Source organism: Tiliqua scincoides, chromosome 8 (genome assembly GCF_035046505.1).
Source record: "Tiliqua scincoides isolate rTilSci1 chromosome 8, rTilSci1.hap2, whole genome shotgun sequence".
NCBI lineage: Eukaryota > Metazoa > Chordata > Lepidosauria > Squamata > Scincidae > Tiliqua > Tiliqua scincoides.
In genome coordinates this window covers 10,331,353-10,347,966 of record NC_089828.1, presented here as the reverse complement: position 1 = coordinate 10,347,966, position 16,614 = coordinate 10,331,353, and the positions used below count along the sequence as shown (strand labels likewise).

Here is a 16,614-nt window from a genome sequence, read left to right as displayed (position 1 = left end):
AGGAAGGCAGGAACTATGTACTCTACCCTGAGCTCCTTATAGGAAGGGTGGTATAATAAATTTTATTTAGCAAGAGGTCATCTCCTCCTCAAAGAAATCAGTTATCTAGCCCCTGCTTGCTGATTCTTAGGGCAGCATTGCAAGGTTCACCATCTCTAAAGACCAATATGATCAATTCTTCTCATTTTCACTGTTTCAGGGAATGGAATTTGCCTTTGTTTGAAGGGTCTCTTAATTGTGTTATGTACTTATAAAGACCCCTGCGTCTTGAGAGCCATCTGAATGTTTTTCAACTCATCAGCAGTTCGGTGGCTGAACCCAGGCAGGGGAAGATGCTGCAACATATTAGCAGATCTGAAATGCCACTGTAAAGAGAGTGTGCAGCCGTCACACAGAGCATCAGCCTGTCGGGCAGCACATTAGGGTGCGTCAAAGGTGCTTGAGTGGTTTCAGCATGATCAATAGGCCAGAGAAGCAGCTCCGTCTGGAGTCACTGATTATTCTCAGCCCCATTCATAAATCACCAGGCGTTTATACAACTGCTGCTTTTCGGGTGGGCTTTGATCTTAAAACAATTAGACGCGTCAGTTCAAAATAATGCACTGTGGCAGGAGTTCACCAGGGGACCCAGAGTGTATGTTCGGCTCTTGCAAGGAGATTTTGCAAGGCTTGCTTGCTTGTGTTTGGGTGGATCCTGATGGTCAAAAGGAAGCAGGTTAGACTCTATCATTAACTTTCCACGAGAGTGTTTGAAAATGCCTTGTGCCAGGTCAGGCTAACTGGTCAGCTGTTGGCTCCAGTTGGTTGGCACATGATTACAAATAGAGATCTTGTCCACCTTTATTACTGGAGATCCTTTTAGCTGAAGGTGCCAAGAATTGAGCATTGGCCCTCCTCTGTATGGAAACAATGTCCTCTACCACTAAGCTATTGCCAGCTTTAGTGCTCCAAATGTCAAAAAAAGTGAAATTGTAAGTAAATTTTAGGAAATTTTCAAGGAAAGTTAAATAGGTTTCTGTGAAACAAGTGGAATTTTTCAGGGGGGTGGGGGTTCTACGCATCCCTGCATCCCCTCTGCTAAAATGTTCTGATATACAGGCTCCTGCTGGAAACATGCAGTTTGAACCTGAAGCTCTTTTGAAACAAACTGAGTAAGTGTGTTTGGCCTTAATCATTGCGCAACATTGTCTTGTGAACCACAATTCTTATGCCACATGTCCACATATGTTTATATTTTGCATGTTAGAAGTTCACCAAATATTTTTCACTTTTGATTTGGGGGTGAGAAGCAATTTCTGTGAGGTATTATTTCCTAAAAAAGAAAAACTCTTAGATTTCAAATATTTGCCACCATGGTCAAAGAAAATACAGCGTATGCCCCTTGTAACCAGGAGTGTAACATCTGGGGACAAACAATAGGGATGGAGCTTCCTGCCCTTCTTGTGACCTTCCAGAAGCATCTGGCTGGCTGCTGTTGGAACAGAAAGTTGGATTGCATGGATCTTGGTCTCATCCAGCAAGGCCTTTCTTATACACCTGAAAGATTAAAGCATGTCAAAATGGTTTTTATTCCCCAAATGATATCCCTCTAAATTAAATCTGCAGTTGCTGACGTGTTCATGATTTATCGCTTGTGCAAATGTGTTATGTATGTGTGCGAGATTTTTTTTTTTTAAAGGCTACAGTTCTAGGAACCAAGGGCAGCTCAGGCACGAGGTTGCTCAGCCCTTGTTTCAGCCAGCAGGCTGTGGGAGGTGCACACCACCTCTCCTGTTTGCTGCTGATTCAGAGGATCCACGTGATTGCTCTGTCCCCTTTGGACATGCAGAAAGAGAATGGGGAGACTTGGGGCCCAATCCTGAAGCCAGTAGTGCCCAGGGCTCCAGCAGCACTAAAATGGTGATCGCAAGATCCTGTGGGTGCTGCAAATGCTCTCTTCCCCCAGGCAGCCAGCAGCCAGCAGCAATGGGTCTCCTCGGCTCCGTACCCATGTTTTAATGGGCAGAGTTGAAGAGGTTCATGTAGGCTGGCTCATGGGGGAGAGCGCTTCAGGATGTGGTGGCAGACACTGCTGCTGTCTCCACCCCCTTCGCAAATGAAGATCTTCCCTTCCCCCCATCAGTTCCGCTCTTCCCATGCCTTCTACCAGTCCTCTCCCCACCCAGAAAAGCCACACCACCACCTGGGGATCTTGCTTACCTATGGTGGCAACACAGCATAATCTTCTTGGCACTGAGGCCAAGAAGCTGATGCTTACTCCTTGCCAGGTGCCATAAATGTGCTTTATGGCACGTTCACTACTCCTGGAGCAAGTGCTTGTCTCCTGCAGCTCCATCACTGTGATCTGCCCCCCAAATTCTCTTGGATCAGTGATCCCCAAATGTTTTAGCCCCAGGATCCACTTTTTAAAATTACACTCTGTTAGGACCAACCTAAGTTTACGAGACTTTATTAAAAGGTGATCTAGAAGGCAACAGTATTTTTATTTACTTACACATAATTTATTTATTTGCTTGCTTGCAAAAATCCATTTCTCCACTGATATGTGACCTGGTCTTCACACTACCTGTCATTGATGGACTTGGGGAAAAAAATACAACGAAAAAGATGCTCAAACATTTATCATATTTACACAAGCTTGCAAACTGCAGGAGCTCAGCTCTTTGCAGGGCCCTTAGCAGCTCTCTGATTTTTCAGTAGCCTCAGGGCTTGAAGCAATTGGTTATCCTTCCTTCACCCTGATTTCATTGGAGGCTCTGTGAGACCCAGCAGAAATTGGGTCACAACCCATCAAGAGTTCTGGACCCATAGTTTGAGAAATGCTGTCTCAGACTATGGGCTCCCCTAACTTGGCATCGGCTACATTGCCTGGAAGTGGTTTTCCGGGGTTTCAGACAGAGGTCTTCCCCAAACTTCCCTGGAGACACCAGAGAAGAAACCTGGAACCTTCTACATGCCAAGTATGTGCATTGCCATGATTGCCTCTCTCCATCTTCATGATTATAAGAATGCAGGGTACATAGTACTTGAATCCTGGGGGAGGGGGGGGGGAGCTGTATCCCTGGTATCAATAGCATGAAGAACACTGCATGATGGTGAATTATGGTAGGATTGCTGTTTTGAGTTGTGTTTGTTTTGTTTTTGAGAACAGACACATTATTGAATGGGCAAGAATATGAAAAGTATGACTTAATGGCTGAGGCATGTTAAGTTAATAAACCTGGTGTAGCCCCATCAAGCTTCCATCAGCTTTTTTCAGTTTCTGTTTTATCCAGTGTTCCTTGTTAGTGCTGCTGCCAGGCCTGTCAAGTTGCTGGCGAAAGCATTTGTTTGTGTAATAAGATGGCTGTAATCTTTCTCATGTTCTATTTTTGGACTTTTGGAAGGAAGGAAAGAAATAAAGACCCCTCTCTCCAAGTTCATACCAGCTGAATTACTTGGGAGTGCACTGAAGTCAGTAAAAAAAAATCTATGCTTTTTTTGCTCTGCAATGAGCATTAAACGAAGTTCTTTTGTTTAGATTGTTTGGGAGGAGAACAGCAGATCTCTTATGCTGACTTCTTGTAGCTGAATTCTGGAATTAGAAAATGAACTATAATCAGAGCTGTGAGTACTGTGTGATTGTACCCTGCAAACACACATTTCTATGGGATGCAGCCAGAATTCTGTATCAGATTGGTTGGTTTCCTTGTTTAAACAAGTTCCTAGTCCTCGAGGTTGAAAACTGGGCTTGAATGGGTGCAATCACTAGTACAAAAATTACCAAACTGCATGCCATATTTTCAAGAGAATATTTTCTCTTGTCTGTTCTCACTCTCCTGACAGTTTTAGTGAATGTCCCCTGGTTCTGGTATTGTGTGAGAGGGAAAAGAACATCCCTCTATCCAGTCTATCTGTCCCCGGCATAATTTTGTATGTCTCATCTCATGTCCCTTGTCTAGAGGTGGGTTTTGTAGTGATAACGAAACAGAAACACATAACACCACATTTTGCACTTCTCATTTTTGTAAAAAAAACAAACAAAAAAACCCACCCAAAATCTGTGAAAAAATAAAAGCATTTTCCAACATTTTCTCTAACACCTGTATGTGTATGTGACTGCATCTGCTTACACTATACCACCTATATCACCTGCCCAGTACACTTTTAAAGCAATTATAATTTATAAAAATGCATCCTTGGAATAAAAACACAGAACACCACTATCTGCACTTTTAACTTCAGAAAACACCGAAATCCATGCAAAAATTAAGCCGTTTTCACCCACCTCTACTAGCCATGCCATTTATATGTAACATAATAGACCTTTCCATTTGCTCACACTGAAACCCAACATCCCAGGCACCAATAGTACAGCCGTTTCATAAACTGCTTTGAACTGGCATTACTTTGTCAGTGTACAAAAGAGCCAAAGGAACTTTTTTAAAATAAGAAAGAAAAGAGATCTCGAAGTCATCCTACAGAAAAATGATATGTAGGCATCTCTGCCTGATGAGCCGCATGGCATGACAGCCAAAATCCTGAGGGCGCAGAGAGCTTGCGGCAAAGCGATCCCCTTAATGAGAAGCAGAACTTGAAATGTGCTAATCTGAAATCCCTGCCAATCTAACCATCTTGTCATTTTTTTAAAGGGGGCACCCAAAAGGGCAACGGGAAGGGGAAGGGAAGGAAGCTAATGACTTGACTATGAAAGCAGGTCATTCTTAGCCAGGCCCCGGACTTCAAACGACTCGGCACTTTTATGACCTGTAAAAATTGGGAGTGCAGCTTAAGGTAGGATCCTTTTCATCTGGTAGTTTCTCTCCCTGTATGTGTGTTTGCTCTTTATAATTGTTCTGCTTTTCATTAGAAAGGCAGAAGAGGGTCATTCTCTTGAGAAGGAAACCGCAATATGACATGTAAATCTTTCGTCTGATGCTGTCTGGTGGTGTTTCTTTTTATTTTTAATCCAGGTTTATTGTTGGGGTTCCCCCCCTTTTGTTCTTTGTCTTTTTTTAAAGACATTGGCTACCCACTGGTGCTTAATTGTTGACTACCTCTTCCTTCTCACTTTCATTCAAATGCTGTGCCGTTCTATCATTCTGAGAAGTGCTTCCCATGAAATGTAATGTAAAAGACAGCAGCAGCTTTTTATTAATGGCAATTGAAGGGTCACCACATTGTGAGTTTCACTTCACACATGGTTGGTTTTGAAGGTCCATCTCTCTTTGATCTCTCCCACACCAGATAACCAGATAACCAGATAACCAGGGAGCACACCAGATAACCAGGGAGCACGAGACACTTTCTCGTGCCATGAGCCCAATAAACAAAGTATGAACTGGGGACCCACCACCAGCCCCCTCCTGGGACCCAGTCTGCCCGCCCACCCCCACACCGCCCACTCCATTTTCCAATAACTCTTGTGCCTTCAAAACAACCCTGTGAGGTAAGCAGCCTGAGCAGGTCTCAACCTTGGGAGCTGCAGGGCACAAAGGCAAAAAAACAGTTGTGCAGGATTATATCAAGAACTCAGTTTAGATAAGGCAGTAACATTATTGGTTTGGATCCTAGCCCCCTCTTGCACAGGCTTTAAAAGATTGCTGAGATTCCCCCCCCCCCAATAGGCTTTGGGATCATGTTAGTGTCCCAGTCCACAGGTTGAAGAACACTACTAAACTCTCTTCCTGGTACAATAACCTGTACCAAAGTAAACACTTACATTGACATTCAAACATTGCAATATGGGGCCTGGGTGAAGTGTCAGTTGCTGTGGGGGGATTTGGACAGCTGACTTGGTAGCTAAGAGATGGATCTTGCAGGGATGGACACCCCTCATTGGTGGCTCTGTCTAGATACAGTGTATTTTTGTTCTATATTATGCTTTCCCCCTCTCCTCTCCTGCTGTGTGCTTTATGACACATAAGCAGTGTGGATTTGTGTGTTTGCTTACTGTCCTGTATGTGTGTCCCTTTAATGGATACAAACCAATTAAATGATGCTGAACAGTCGCTTATTCCTGTGCTGTGCCAAATCTAGACTAACTTCTTCCCATCTCATTATTGGCTGCTATGTTAGTTTCTGCCCTTAGGTTTGAGTGCCTGATAAGTGGATTATTTTATTTGTTTTTTAGTTACATACCACCCTCACTGCAAAGAACTTAAGTGTGGCATACCTGGCCCCTCATTTTACCCTTGCAACAACCTTGCAAGATAGGTTAGACTGAGAGATAGTGATTGACCCCAGGTCATCCAGTGAGTTTCACAGCTGAGTGAGGTTATCATCTTGGGTCTTCCTGGTCCAGATCATACTCTCAGACCATTACATTTCACTAGGTAGGACCATCGTTGTTTTGTCTCTGAGAACGATCTAACTGTTCCTTTTCACCCCAGCTTACCATCATGTCTATTGACTGTTTGTTGGTGTTTCTTCTGCATCACTTAAGATTCTGGATGCAATCCTATCCATACTTACCTGAGAGTAAATTCCATTGAACTCAGTGGGACTTACTTCTGAGTAGACATCATAGAATTGTGCTATCTTCTGTGGCAGGAGGTCTGGTCTAGAGGGTAGAGCCTCCATTTGCCTGAAGATAACATCCACAAGGTCACCAGTTCGAGGCCACCGGCACCGTGCGACCTTGAAGCAGCTGACAAGCTGAGCCGAGTTATTCCATCTGCTCTGAGAGTGGGAGGATGGAGGCCAGAATGTGAAACCAGATCAAGAAAGAAACATCTTGAATGTTGTGGTTCTTGAAAGATAGAACCTTCTTTCAATTGTAAAAATCCCTACGGGGATTTAAATCGCCTGCCTATGTAAACCGCTTTGAATAAAGTCTTGAACAATGACCAAGAAAGGCGGTATATAAATACCATTATTATTATTATTATTATTATTATTATTATTATTATTATTATTATTATTATTATTATATGAGCCTTCTTGGAACAGGGAACCATTTATTTACTTACTTTGCTCATACACTGCTTTTGTAACTTTTTGTTGAAAGGTGGTCTATCCATCATCATCATCATCATGCCACTGTGTTCAGCGGGCTTGGTCCCTAAGTGTGTCAAGCTGTAACCTTTCAGTCTCATCCTGTGCATGTTGACTCAGAAGTAAGTCTCAGTGGGGTTTACTACCTGTTAAATTAGCATACAGTTGTAGCAACTTTCTTCTTCATTCTCATCCTCCTTTTTCTTGGTCTCTTTTGAAAGATAAAAATAATTGTTCTGCAGCTATTCTGAAGGTATTTTTACCTTCTGAAACTGGCTGTTTCTCTCTCCTGCCTTTCTCTTAATTAATTTTTCTCATGGATGATCAATATTTTCTTGTGTCTGTTTTTTCTTTAAATGATGCAAATAATGTATTTGTAATTCCACAATGGTTATGTGATTTTTTTTTTTAATGGAAAAAAGTACAAGCAAAAAGTAAAAATACCGTCTTTTGATAGATCCAGTAATGTTGCCATTATGGGGAAAAAGGCACGAGAATGACAGCAAAGGATTTTCCAGTTGCTTTGTGGTATCCATGCAGAGATATAATAGCAGTCCTGATTGTTTGCTACAGTGAACCCTTTCATTATTTATTTTCATCTAGCCATGGCTCTAATGTACTAGTCAATCATCTGCTAGTTCTTTGTTGTTAAACCATTACCCAAACAGTTATGTATCCTTCGATCTTTGTTGCTGTACTGTCCCAGTCTCCCTGTCCTGATTTAAGGCTTGTTTTACTTGGCTCATACTAACTGTGAGAAAATCAATAATCATTTATTTCCATTAAGCGGCGAGTAGCTTTTATTGCATTCCTGAAGTTTAAAAATAGCTAAGCAGAGTAGAGTTTCCTGCAAACTTCTGTAAAAACACCAAAGCCTTCCAAAATAAGCAGGACATTGAATTCTTGGACCTTGATGGCCAGATTTGAACAGCGGATACAGTTTGATGTCTGAACACACTGTTGAAAGCCAGACTGCTAATCAACAGGGTTTTAAAAATTCTAGGGAGGAGGTGTTAAGGCTGCAATCCTGTCTGCAGTTACTTGGGAATAAGGCTGCAAGCTGTCAGGTGGTTGTATGGCTGCAGCTTATGATATTAGTTACTGTCACCTTAAGAGAATAACAGCAAAATACAACATAGCAAGCAGGCTACTGAAAGAGGCAGCACTTACTCCCCTTCAATCTCCTCCTCCTCTTTCCCTAGTAATGTAAAAATGTGATGACATCATGTCACACATTATAGTTTCCCCAGCTCCTTAAAAGCAGTCAATGAAGTGTAGGAGGCAGGAAAATTCAGAGTGTGATGAGGACAATTACCTCACATGTTTTCATCTACTGAAGATTACAGAGGAGAAAAGGAGACACCAGGCTGCTGATTGGATGGTGACTGTGCAGTCAAGGTGGGCAGCTGCCCAGAGCCTTCTCAGGAGGGTAATCTCTGATCCCTGAGATCCTGGGAAGGGTTAAGGCTCCATTTCCAGTGACAGACAGGTGCCTCCGAGCAAAGAAACCTGATGCCCTAACACTTTCTGTTCAGCCATCACAATGAACATTTCAGGGAAGCAATGCTCCTCTCCTCTCCTCTCACAAGCGACTGAGAAGTGGGGGGCTGAATAGTTACTTCATCTGGGAATGGATGCCAATAGTACTGGCTTTGCCCTGGGCCTATCCTTTGAGAAGGGCTGATGGGAATGCACACATGTTCAGCACACTGAGTTGTCTGCTTGTGTGACAGGGGTGCTGTTGTAGGTGCAGGAGCTGTTGGGATGATTTCAGTGCAGGGCAAGATGCTCAGCAAGGTTCAAAGTCCTACTCTTGTTGTGACTTATCCAGAACTGTTTTTTTTAGTCATTTTGACTCTAGTCCAGTGGTGGCGAACCTACTGCACGCATGCCAGAGTGGGCACTCAGAGCCCTCTCTGTGGGCACGTGCGGACACTGGTGGACCTGGGCATGGGGCAGATGGGTCAAAAGCCCCAGGCGCTGAGCCAGGCAGCCTGGAGAGCTGCAGTCCCCCCCCCCCAGTGCGTCACTTTAAATAAAATGGAGAGTTTTTTCCGAGTCTCCGTGTGTTGGGGAGGGCGGGCTGCTTCCCTCTGTCTGCTGAGCTCACTTCCTTCCTCTCCTGTTGCTCCATTGCCGCCCCACCTGCTCCATGTTTTCTTTTCCTTTTGAATTTTGCCCACTCTGCTAGGCTAAGGCCCATGTTTTGCTCCCATATGGCTCAGGGCAGTTCACTGGCTGACCACCAGCCAATCGTGAGTGCCCTCCTGCAGCCTCGCCTCCTCAACCATTTTGGCAAAAGGGCTACATCATCTCTCTGTGTCAGGGGCCGGGGGAAAATAATTAATTTACATTTTATTTAATGTTTTTAAATGTTTTTATCTGCTATGTATTAATGTTTTTAAAATTTGTTTTTTTAATATGTTGTTAGCCGCCCTGGGTCCCGCTAGGGAGAAGGGCGGGATAAAAATAAAGTTTTATTATTATTATTATTATTACATTTCAAATTTGAATAAATTTACATAAATGAATATATTAGGGATGGAACTTATATGAATGAATGAAGGTCTTGCAATAACTCAAGCCCTATAAAAGGCCTTGCACAAAGCAAGGCTAGCCTTTCCTTCGCTGCCACTGCTGCATCACAGACATAAACAGCAAGTAGTGGAGGGAGCCCTTGTCCCACAGCTCACATAAGAGGCTGAACAGTTGGCCATCATGCTGAGAGCAGTTGTGTCAGGCCAGCATGGGCTCCAGCAAGTCTCTGGAGGGTCAAAGGCTTATTGGAGACTGGGGGCCCCCTGCAGGCCGGATTGGGAGTCCTTGAGGGCCGCAAGTGGCCCCAGGACTGTGGTTTGGGCACCCCTGTTCTAGAGGAAAAGTTCTTTATGAGTTACAAGTAATAGTAGGTAAAAGATGTTGATGTATGAGTTGTTTTTTTAAACTAAAATCTCAGTATTCAGGTTAAATTGCCGTGTTGGCACTTTGCGATAAATAAGTGGGTTTTGGGTTGCAGTTTGGGCACTCGGTCTCTAAAAGGTTCACCATCACTGCTCTAGTCTGAGTCAAGACATGGAAATGGTGGAAAACAAGAATCACAAGGACATAACAAAGAGAGTCTTAACTCAAGTCTATTCAAGTCATGAGACTTTTTGAAGTCACTGCCATGAGTCTCAAGTCAGCCCTGAGTCATTGGCACACGTGACTTGAGTTTGCCCCAAGGCATGAAAAACCCATATTTTCACAACTTGAGTCCAAGCCTCAGACATGAGTTCCCATCCCAGTTTTAACGTGGCTTTATTTTCAGTTAGGCAAGGTGAGAGACTCACACTGCCTCAGATCACTCTGTGATAAAGAACCATTACTGAATATTTTTATTGCTGGGAAAGTGGATCTCTCCCCCCCCCCATGTCCTACAACATGCATTAATAGGGAGGGTGAAAGTCTTTTGGTTTATGATTATTGGAACAGGGTAAGATTTAAATTCAAGAAGAGTAATTGTTTTGACCAATAAGCACCTTATACCCAATTATTGTTATAAATAATAATAATAATAATAAACTTTATTTATATCCCGAATTGCATGAACTTCTGAAGGCAATTGCCTATCTATGTGTTCACTTTCAGTTTGTCTACTAAAGAGGCCCTGGGCCTCTGCCATTCATTTGTGCTGCAAATAATTTGGGGGCAAGTTCTAGATTAACATAAAATCCTTCATGCAGGCATTGGCTACGCCTAATAGTTGTCTCACGTGATGAGATAATGCAACCTAGATAATACCCATATAAGACAAACACATAGTTGTTGGTTAGAGTTTAGGTGTGTAGTTCGTTCTATATGGATCTACACACTGCTGAAACAGTGTCCATAGTCTGGAGGTGCTCCTGGACCCATCACTACTCCGGAAGTTATAAAAAATTAAATGGGTTCATTTGCAGGTGCACGTTCCAAACAACCAATTAAACAAATCCATTGCTTAAAAATAAAGAGTTCTTGACCTGTGTTTATATTGTTACTATTGTTACTATTTACTATTGTTACTATTGTTACTAAAATTCATCACAGTCTAGGTCAGGGGTGTCAAACATAAGGCCCGGGGGCCGGATGCAGCCCACGGAAGCTCTTTATCTGACCCTCAGCTGCTGAGCAGTGCTGAGGTGTTACTGCTGGGAGGGCAGCCCACATGAAAATTGGACTCTCCAATATCTTGAAATATGATCAAGATTTGCATATTTTCTCTTTTGTCATTTGCAGCTAATGAGTTCCTAAGTGAGAAAAAGTGCTTATTTTTGGTTATGACCTGTTTAATGACATCACTTCCTGCCTAATGACATCACTTCCGACCCTTAGCAGGTATCATGAATGCTATTCGGCCCTCGGTATGAAATGAGTTTGACACCTCTGATGTAGGTCCTTCAAATATGCTGTTTTTTGCAATTTAATCTTGAATTTAAGCCCAAGCCACTGTGTATGCCCTTCCCCATGCATTGAAATGACACTTCTGTGATGTGGTTTTGACAGGTAAGAAATACACTAGAATTCTCAGATCAATTCCATGCCACTGATGCATAACCTAGTGGTTTGTGTCTATTCTTATAACAAAATTCTCTTGAAATCTTATTTTCCTTTTTAAAAAAATAATGTAACTGCATCCATTTAAACCACTTTCTCAGTTTCTCAGACACCATCAATGCCTCATTATGCACACTGAATCTGTTGATGAAGAATGACTTTCACTTGTGTCCATCAGCTGGGCAAACGTTCATACACACCTCATGAGATAACATTGGCAGGCTCGATCCAATCTTTGCATGCGTGAACTGTACTTTTGCATTCCTCAGTGCTTGACTTTGATGGAAGTATACCATCATCCAGTCAAAATACAGAAAAAACCCACCCTCAGCCAAATTTTTCCCAAACACCTCAATCACGTGCAAGTGATTGACATCCCAGGGTAATGGAGTCTCTTATTAACATATAAATTGCAATGTTTTTACAACCCCCCTTTTGAATGCCACTCCATAAAATCCCATGCATTTATCTTGGCAGCGCATAGAAGCGTATACAGAGCACTCCTTAGGGGCATGCAACATATGGATTCTCCACGATGGACTTTAAAATGTCTTGGAGAAAAGTCTAACGGCAATAAAGAATAAACCACTGCTCTTTTTTTCCATAGACTTCCCCACCAGCTGCTATGCTTTTTCCTTCACTTTGCTGTTGGTAAGGGGAAAAGGTTGGGCAGGGACCAGGGAAATATCGCACAAGTGAGACTTGTGAAACGGAGCTGAATTAGACCACTTATAAGACACAGATGTTTTTTGTGTGTGATTTTTCTTTTCTTTTTTGCAGTAAAAAAAGAGGCTTTTTCTTAAAGCCTGTGTTTGTATTCCCTTGCTGAGTTCGGCATTTGCTTAAATCTCCTGTGTGCCTCTGACCTTATCTCAGACTACATGGAATAATTAATCAACTGCAGGCTGATTATTCATTTGGGCACAAGTACTATTTGCTAAACATTTTCCTTGACTTCACTTTTGTGGCCAGTTCTTGTGAACTGCCAAAGGTGTGTGTTGCTAGTTGGGGTGGGGGGTGGGGGTTAGAGAATTTATTTTTGAGTGTGTCCATGGCCAAAGACAATGAAGCTGTGTACAGTCAATGGAAAGCAGACTTTGTGACTGGTTCATGCATGGATGTGCATGAAGTCAGGATCTCAGCGTAGCATGTAAGTGACCTAAGTAATTGACAGCCCAATTCTGAGCTGCCTGAGGCACAACTTGGGGCAAGGGGAATTAGTTCTCCTTACCTCAACTCATGTCACAGGAGCCCCTAAAGAGGTGGTGCAAATCTGAACAGCCCAGTTCTAGGTCAGGCCGTATGGAAGCAGGGTTAGGATCCAGCCTAAGTGCCTCATCCTGGCCCCAACCCCGGCTGGCCCTGGTCTACCCATGGCTCACTCACTGCCAGCCCTCCTCCTGGGATGCCCCCAGAACATCCTCCCCAGATCCCTGCATTGGTGGCCCACTGCTGGTGCTTACCTACCTTGCTACTAGCATAGGGGCCCCAAAGTCAGCCTCCAGAGGCTGGCACACATCTATACACCATTGGTTGGCGACCTTCAGTCTCGAAAGACTATGGTATAAGCCTACAGCACCCGGTATTCCCAGGCGGTCTCCCATCCAAGTACTAACCAAGCCTGACCCTGCTTAGCTTCTAAGATCAGACGAGATCAGACATGTGCAGGGTAACAGTTGCTGCCTTCTGAACACCAGCCTTCTGACTTACCAGGTGGTGCAAATGTGCCTCACAGCACTTTTGTGACACCCGGAGGCTGGCACAGTTAGGATTGTGCCCTGAGTATAAGTGAACTTCTGCTGAGTCAGACAGATCTTTCTAGCTCGGTGCTGCCCTCACTGATTGGCAGCAGCCTTTTAGGCCAGGTGCCTCAAACTCATTTCATACAGTGGGCTGAAGTTAGCATTCATGGTACCTGCTGAGGACTGGAAGTGATGTCATTAAGCAGAAAGTGACATCATTAAGCACGAGATGGCCAGAAATAAGCACTTTGTTCTCGCATAGAAACTCATTAGCTGCAAATAACAGAAGATAAAATGTGCAAATCTTGTTCATATTTTTGAGATATGAGAAAGTCCAATTATCAAGCTGGGAGAGCCCACTTATAATGGGGGCTGGATAAATTGCTTCTGGGGGCTGCATTTAGCCTGCGAGTCTTATGTTTGACACCCCTGCTTTAGGCTTTTAGGCAGGGTGCCCTTGTCAATCATTGCCAAAATATTGTCAGGAAGTAAAACTGTGAAACCTTTTGTAAGGAAGGTAGGTACTCAAGCATTTAGCTACCTTCCTTCCTCTAGGTTAGACCAGAAATGGAGCCAAGGTCCACCCAAGGAGCTGTGAAGGAGATTTGGACCTGGGTTTCTCAAGTCCTAGATAGCCACCCTAACCACTGCCTCTTACTGCCAGATGAGGATAATTATCAAGTACTGTGTGAAGTTGAACAAAACCCAGGAAATGCTTTCAGTGTCTCCTCCTATGAAAGCACAACAAGGATAAGCTTTTATGAAATGTGTGTCATAACCATGATCCAGCTCTTGTATCATCCCTTGGAGGACAAAGATTTTCTGTCGTCGGGGTTAACCGTGTAGACAGCTGAGACGCAGGCCGTCAGGACATGGTGCTTTATCGAATTGGTCTTGGTCTCAGTCTGGCACTTGAAAGGAGATTCCAAACAGAGTTCATTCTCCGAGTCCAAAGATGAGGGTGAGGTCAAGTTCCCTAGACAATTATCATCTCTCATTAAAAGACTAAAACGAAATGCCATGTGGAAAGTGTGAAGTTCCCTCCCGCAAAGTTGAAGTGTACAGGAGGTTTTCATTGATACACAAGTACATGCATGCACACAACCACCCCTTGCATGTTGGTTTTTAGTACAAAAAAGACCTAACTTGGGGTCAAACCCAAGATGTTAAATCCATCTTTAAGTCATCCTTTTAGAACCCCAAACACTCAGAAGGCCCTAATCTGAGCACAGTGTGGAATGTCACAGTCCCCCCCTCACTGTGCCATTTTTGTACCCAGCCTCTCACAACTATAAAGCAGCTGTCAGGGCTGGCCTTAGGAGCTGCAGCCCCCCCCTCTAATTTTGTGGGGCTGCCCTCTACTAATTTTTTTAGCTCTTAACTTGAATGGAGCCAGACCAAGAAAAAAAAAAATCTGTTACTTCTGTGCAAGTGGAGAGGACTCTTGTACCTTTTAGTGGCTGTGCAGAATAGGCACCTGTGAGGTCAGCCGGAGGGAGAAGGGAGTGTGCCCAGTCTGCAGCGCTGACTGACTCTTGCCCGTTGCTGCCCTATCCGCACCAGGAACGGCAAGGGTGGGGAAAGAGTGAGGTGCTCATTCTGACGCCTGCAGAGTACCAGTTTTGGGCCAGCTAGAAGCAGCGGTGGGCAGGAGCTGCTTCTGAAGTGACCCAGTTTCAGGTCAATTGGAAGTAGCGGTGGGAAGAAAAGCAGTGCGGGTCCCCACCATGCACACAGCCCAATTGGGTGAAATCTTCCCAGTTGCCTAAAAGCTAGCCCTGGCAGCAGATTCCACAAATAGCTATCTCAGGGGACAAACAACTGCTTTGTGTGGGATTTTCAGGGTACAGACAGTGGAGGGAGAAAGTGGGACGTAGGAAGTTGCCACCTACTGAATCAGGCCATTACTACCATATTACTATGGACTGGCAGCAGCCCTCCGTGGTTTCAAATAGGGGTCTGTCCTAGTCCTACCTGGGGATGACAGGAATTGAACCAGGGACCTTCTGCATGCAAATGAGGTGCACTACCAGAGAGCTACACCCTCCTCTAAATGAATGCACTCTCACACTGAATCATCTCCATCCCAGGTTGTCTGGGGGCTTAGAAGGACTACATCCAGCCTACTTCCTGTTTTAAGCCCATACATTAAGGCGTAAGAACATAAGAACAGCCCCACCGGATCAGGCCAAAGGCCTATCTAATCCAGCTTCCTGTATCTCACAGTGGCCCACCAAATGCTTCATGGAGCACACAAAACAACAGACACAACCTGTGTCCTGGTGACACAACCTGCATCTTGGTGAAGGCAAGTGAAAGCTGGGCCAAATTAATATGTAGTTTGGCCTTTAGGAAGGAAGTAGCAGCATGATGGTCATTTTCTCTGGATTGAGCATGCCAGATCTCCATTCTTAAACTCTGAGGTGTAATCTGTGCACATTTTCTCAGTGTATTTTGGAATCATGATTTGTTCCTACCAGTAAGCGCCAAAGATGTTCATGGTGTGTTTGCAAGAGAGAAACAAACCTGGCAGTCCCAAATCTTCTTTTTACTGCGCAGGAAAAAGTACTGTGTTAATACATAAACAATTTTCTTTGTGCGAACTTCATATTCTTATTCTCAGGCAAGGAATGTGTTTTGGAGCACAAAGAGAGCTCAAGAATTGGGGCTTTCCCAATACAACAGCGTCGCTTTAAAGTTCTGTGAATCATCACAATCGTTTATCAATTAATAAACCCTCCAGTTTGTAACGTAGACATGATTTTTTTTATTAAAAAAAAACTTGCACTTTCACCTCTAAGGATGGTAATTAGCATGCATAAAATTAAAACCTAGTATTTGTACTAATGCTGACCCAGAACTCCCCCCCCCCAGTCTCAATTTATTATGCAAATAGGGTGACCTTTTCTGCAATTTTTTTTTGGGGGGGGGGGGTTTCTTGGGGGCTGGGTTGAAACTTAAAGGAGGTCTTGAAACTCTGCCAAGATTTCTGCAGCTACTTTGACTTTCCTAAGAAACCTTGTTTCATTTGCCTTGGAGCAAGGCATGTTGGGAAATGAACACCAGGAGTCCCAAGAGCAAACACTCATCCAGACAGCAGTTGCGGTGGTGGGGGAATATTTTTCCAAAACTGTTTTTCCCCTTCAAAACCTTTTTATCTTCAAAATGTTTTCTTGCCCCTGTCCCATAAAAGGAGAACACTGGCCAAAATAAAGGGAAAAGGTGGTTTGGATCAGCACAAATTTATACCACGTTGCTGAATGCTTGAAGTGCTTCCTATACATTATCTTGGTGCAATTCTTACAGCTCACCCTATAGGACAATA

General features: G+C 43.7%; 1 pseudogene; it reads right to left on the bottom strand.

Moving 5' to 3' along the window:
- Window positions 1–13,114: 13,114 nt before the first annotated feature.
- LOC136659801 (5S ribosomal RNA) lies at window positions 13,115–13,231 on the bottom strand (annotated as a pseudogene).
- Window positions 13,232–16,614: the final 3,383 nt, after the last annotated feature.